Here is a 6,450-nt window from a genome sequence, read left to right on the forward strand (position 1 = left end):
TGCTTTGCTGGTATTTGTTCGTCTGAAGACTTGTAAACTCTTTTGTTTTTTAATTTTGTAACTATAACATGTATTGTTGTACCATTCGCATTTGAATATTTTTTCATTCTGTCGTATACTATTCTTGTACTTGTATTCCTCTAATTTAGTTGTCATATTCAAATAATTTTCTATTGGATCATTTTCTTTTTCCAAATTTAACATCTCCCAGATGATTTTATCGAACTCTTTTACCAATTTTCGTTTATTATAGGATGGTCTTAGTTCTAGATTAATAAGATGACTTTGTTCACAATTATGTAATTTATTTCCTGTTTTTTGATATTTTATTAATTCCAACTGAATAGGAAAATGATCTGCCCGATCATCCTCCAAAACATTCATAGAGTTACAGCACTTTAACATTTCTTCTGAACAAATAATATAGTCCACTATTGATTTTCCGTTTGGGGAAACAAATGTAATTTCTGCAGGGGTATCTCCCCTCATCCTACCGTTCAGAATTATTAATTGGTTATTATGAACAAAATCTAGAAGTATTTTTCCCTCTGTGTTTAGTACTTTATCTTTAGATATTCTCTTTTTGGCTATATTTTCAAACGTCTGAAAAAATATAGTATCAGTGACTTCGCCAATACGTGCGTTTAGATCACCTCCTATTATCCATAGCTGTGTCAGGCTAGACCATTTATCCAGAACTTTTTGCACTTCATTTAAGATTGATTTCTTCTCAATAGACGGTGGCATATATATTACTACTACTCCCAAATACGTGTAAGACCATGTCATTTTGATTTTATTCTCTAATTTTATTATAACAGCAATAATATAATCCGATGTATATTGGAGAAATATCTCACCTAATCTCTTCTTAATAAGTAACAGAATTCCACTTGATGGGCGTCCAAGCCTATTTTTGCGTTGAGCATTGCTAATTACTATACTGTTGTCTTGTTCTAGATATTTTATTTCCATTTCGCTAAATTTAAGAATCCAGGTTTCCGAAAATCCAGTTATTTCATTTGAGTCCAGGAATTTTCTCATCGAGGTTTTTAATAATTTCCCTCTTAATCCTTGAATATTCCAAAAGCTTATCGTCGAAATAAGTTATATAATTATGAACAGAGTCACCTTATTAATCTTGAACTAAGACCATCCTATAATAAACGAAAATTGTCAAAAGAGTTCGATCAAATGATAGGGGAGTTGTTAACCTTGGAAAAAGAAAATGATCCAATAGAAAATTATTTGAATATTACAACTAAATTAGAGGAATACAAGTACAAGAATTGTATATACGACCGAACAAAAAAATATTCAAATGCGAATGGTACAACAATACATGTTATAGTTACAAAATTAAAAAACAAAAGAGTTTACAAGTCTTCAGACGAACAAATACCAGCAAAGCACTAAAGAATTACCTAANTTGTTACTTAACACTTCCATTGTTGATGGAAGTGTTAAGCCTTAATCCTGTCCCTCTCCCCCGTGGGGAGGAATTTCGAAAAGTCTCTTCTTAGTGTGCGTTCTCCTAACGTACCCTAACTGTGTACCAAATTTCAACTTTCAACTCCTAACCGTTTGGGCTCTGCGCTGATTATTATTATTATTATTATTATTATTATCAACCCGTCTCGATTATATATTAGATATGATGTAATTATAATCCTAATATTAAACCTAAAACGGGAAACCAATTTACTTAGTTGTAAATGTTATTTTATAGAAACGAAGTAAAAAAGTACAAAATAAACTATGGCCGGCGTTAATTACATTTAAAAAATTGTATAAATACAAAACGACATATACACAAAGGTAAAAAACCTTGCTTCTGTCTATCCTTCCGCCGTTTCTACAGCATCAGCAATCCTTAAAAGCAATTCACAAAGGTTTCCGAGACGACCTTCCTTATTAGGCTACTGTTTCGGCAAAAACGAAATTCTTATATATATATTAATATTTTTAGGCTGTACCTTGAATAACAAAATATTTGAAAATGAATGGAAAGCAGTTAATTTTTAATAATAATTTNCTTAGCACTTCCATTGTTGATGGAAGTGTTAAGCCTTAATCCTGTCTTTCTCCCCCATTGGAAGGAATTTCGAAAAAATCCCTTCTTAGTGTGCGTTCTCCTAACGTACCCTCACTGTGTACCAAATTTCAACTTTCAACTCCTAACCGTTTTGGTTCTGCGCTTATTATTATTATTATTATTATTATTATTATTATCATCAACCCGTCTCGATTATATATTAGACTAGCAGGTGGGCCCGGCGTTGCTCGGGCAAAAGTAACGATAACTAAAACAAAGATTATTACGTTACAGTCAACCTTGCCCGTTTTCACAGAATGCAAGAATTGGGTCCCCTTAGAAAATTTTTAGATGGGTCTAAAAATATGTTATGTTTACGGGTAATTATTGTTTTTTATATTTTTAAAATACCTCATTTTACTTTATTGTCTTTTCTATTACCATAAAAATTATTTAATAAAATTATATTATAGTTTAAAACTCAGTTTAATACTTCAAACGATGAGTAAAACCGAACATTCTATTAAAATCATCATACAGTTCTTTAAATGAATATTATAGATTCGAGTTTATTAAAATCATATTTAATGATAATTCAGCAGGTTTTAAATCATATTAAGTAAGTTACAATTGGAAAATAATCTTCACATAATTACATGAGTTGATATTAAATCATTATTAAGGGAGATTTATTTAATTAACTTCCATAAAAAATAAAAAAATAGAAATAATAAAATTCATTTTTCTAACTTTAACGCAAAATATTGTCTTTGATAATCATTATATGAAAAATTATTATATTATTATTTTTGTCAGGTTTTAAACTTTGATATTTATTTATTATATTACAAGCTTAAAAGGATTTTGTGTTTTAACTTATTTAAAAATAGTTTTATTGACGTAAATTCTTCCTTAGTTGATGTATTGCATGAGATTATACACACACCCAAATCAAAAAGGTTTTCTTATACATACCAATTTATGGCTTCGCAAATATATATATTTAAGATAAAGTTTTATTTATGTAATATTATCTAACAAGTGATAGGAGTGATAGGAAAAAAAAACTTCACTCGAGTTATTTAAACTTCTCATCTTCATCTGTTTTAGTGAGTAGTCAAGAGGAAAATCATTATTTTAAAATTTTAAAAAAGTGCAAAACTACATATTTATTTTCAGAAATAGAAGAATCATTCATCATCTACAGCTGCAATTGGCAAATACATCAAAAGAAGTTCAGATAAAGAAATTAATGATGTAAAATATTAAAGGATATGTTAGATAAAAAATAAGTGTTACGTTGTTGTTATTATTATTATTTTTATCATCAACTTCATTTTTATAAAAAAACTTATTTTTTATAGTTANTGGGCAAAAGTCATCACATTGAATTTCATAGATAAAATCTGATAAAATTCAGAAATATGTTAAAAATATATAAATGCACTTTGTGCATTTATATTTTTGAATTTTTATTTCATGTATAAAAAAGCCTACATAGAAAATATTTTCCATCTCAAAAATGTTCTCCAAAATGCGACAATATATCCAAAAATATAATTTTTTTTCCTCTTTATTATCTGAGCAAATCGTTAGAAAAGTTTCTTCAGTCCAAGTTTAGAAGCCATTATGGAAATTTTTACATATTCAGTTATAACAATTCATTCTAAAAAAAAAACAAGTCCAGTAAGCAGAAATAAATTATCATAAGAAAATATTTAAAGGTTATTTAATAATTTATTTTATCGATTCCGAAAATAAGTCACTTCTAATAATTATATAGAGAAGTTAATGAAATCAAGGACAACGGAAATTGTAAACTCCGTCGACCAAAATAAATTTCCAATGATAGATAAAGAGTGGCAAGAGCAATGTATGTTTGAACTAATCGATCGGATTCTAAATAATTAGATTTGAGAGTAGAACTAATTATCCGTTTTTCTAATCCCGCTACCACGTGACTAATGTCAACAAGTTATCTAATAACTTCAAATGATCCCAGAATGGATTAATAAAGTTTAAATTGAGTTATATTTTTAAAATAAAACAATTTTGTAATCTAAACATATAACTTTAATACTGATACGAAACGTAGGAGTAGATTAGAGGATGCAGAAACCTTCAATTGGATGAATAGGATATAAATATTACATTTAACTCTAGACACGTCTTGCTGTTTTCTTTTCGTTTTTTCTATCGAAAATATAACGGTTTAAATTTAAATTTTTTATGAAAATCATTGCAATTTCTTTTTCTTAATGTTGTTTTTTTTTTCAATATGGATTCACTACTAGAGCAACCATAAATTTAGAAGCGGAGGTGCAACTAAAAAAAATTAAGATACAGTAATGTCGTTTGAATAAAAATTATACGTTAGTGTATAAGATTAGTTTAGAGCGGTCGAATATATTATATAAATTATAATCACACAGGTTAGTTTCATATGAATATGAAAGGGAAAAATCATAGTTTATTGAGCTATTAAATATTCGAAAAGTACGATTTAAATTTATACTTATGCGGCAACTGGCTTTATTTTACTTTTATACTTACATAATAATAAACTTCAATTGTTTAAAAAAAGTAGATATTAGCATCAGGGGTGCAATTGCTTTATTGCATACCCCCTGGCTGCACCACTTACTGTTAATACTTTGAAATTAAATTTAAAATAATGCATATGTCGGGTGATACGGAAGTCCTTCGACATAAGTTAGCAGCCATTTGCAGTGCCAAGAATAAAATTTTTTAAAATATTTTTTTATGCAGCGGTGAATTGGTTTTTTTCTTTAATTCAGTAGATTTTTGTTTATGCTTATGTATGCATATGACTACGATTCAAAGGATTTCTGGATCACCCGTTATGTATGATTTATAAATGTTTATTATATTATATTTTTTTATATAAATTTTTTTTGTAGCTATTACTGTTTTATAGTTGATCCATGTTTAGAATATGCAATAAAATTAATTTCGTGTGTCTCTATAATTATGAAACAAAATGGTGGGTCTTTTAAGATATCATCCTTTGAAATCAGAATTAAATGAAGTAAATCGCTGGTATGTTGGAATAAATTATAATTCGTATAAAATTTAAGTANTTACATTCTTTTATTTTATAACAGTTTATAATTTAATTAAATTTTTTTTTAATGAGGCATAATTTATTTAAAATAAATCTTTTTATAATCGTAATACTATTGTAAATATTTATAAGGACTTGCTTAAATTTTTATGTCATGTGATCTTTAAAATTAGTCTTTAATTAAGTAAAAAGAAAAAAAACAGAAAGATGAAGCTTTTAGAGTTAATTTATTCCATCTTATTTTAATTTTACCTTGTAGTTTAATTAAATTGTTTATTCTATTTTTAATTGAAGTTTAGTTAATAATTTATAAGTTAAGTCAAATAAACATTTTAATACTTGAAAAAAATAAAAATTAATAATAAAAACATTTTATATAATTTTTTCAATTCTTAAATTTTTAAATTTTATTATTGCCTTATTTCTTATAAAAAATAATTTAAGTGTTGACATATTTTTGAAATTTTTTTTCTGTTAAAGACTGTTAATAAATGTGAATTTGTTAAGCTTTTTTTTGTATTTGTTAAAAAAACTGATTGTTAGTTTTCTAGATATCAGTAGATAATTTAATAACTAAGAGTTATGTTTATAGTAAACAACAGAAAGAAATCTATAAATATTTATTCTGTATTGAACATAAGATATAAAATAAAATTTGAAGATTACAGTTAAAACTTATATAATTATTTTTTAAAAAGATAGGAATATCTAATTTAAACAAAAATAATTTCCTGAAGTTATAATCAAGCTGGAAGAATTTAATCTAAATAAAGTTTACAAAACTCTTATCTTTTAGAAATAATTTTATGTTGTTATCATGTAAGAAAGAACAAGTTGGAAAATTAATTTTAAAAATAGGTATAATAAAACTCCATTTTTAGTTTTCAAGTTAATAATTTAGTAAGTAATAGTTTTAAAAAATTGATATTAAAAAACATACACAGAAAGATTAAAAAATATAATAATAATTACGATATATTACTATTATATTTGATTGTTTATCATGCATTTATAATAATAATATTATACTATTATTGTTATAAATTAAAATATTTCATGCAAATTTTATAACTTTGTCTTAAAAATTTCCAGATTATTTAAATAGAAACAATTAAAGTAACTGGAAAAAAGTGACAGAAACATTTCGAGTAATTTTCTCCCAAATAAATTAAAACCAATTGATAATTTAAGAAGTTGCAAATGTTAACATTACAAAAATAATTAAATTTATCCTGAAAAATACATTATTAGACGAAACTAAAAAAATTAATCAAATAATTATAATTTTAATTAATAATAATATTATTATTGCAATTTATAATATAATTTT

The sequence above is a fragment of the Centruroides sculpturatus genome, unplaced genomic scaffold, assembly GCF_000671375.1.
Source record: "Centruroides sculpturatus isolate CEXI.00-Female unplaced genomic scaffold, Cexi_2.0 scaffold1776, whole genome shotgun sequence".
In the NCBI taxonomy this organism is placed as follows: Eukaryota; Metazoa; Arthropoda; class Arachnida; order Scorpiones; family Buthidae; genus Centruroides; species Centruroides sculpturatus.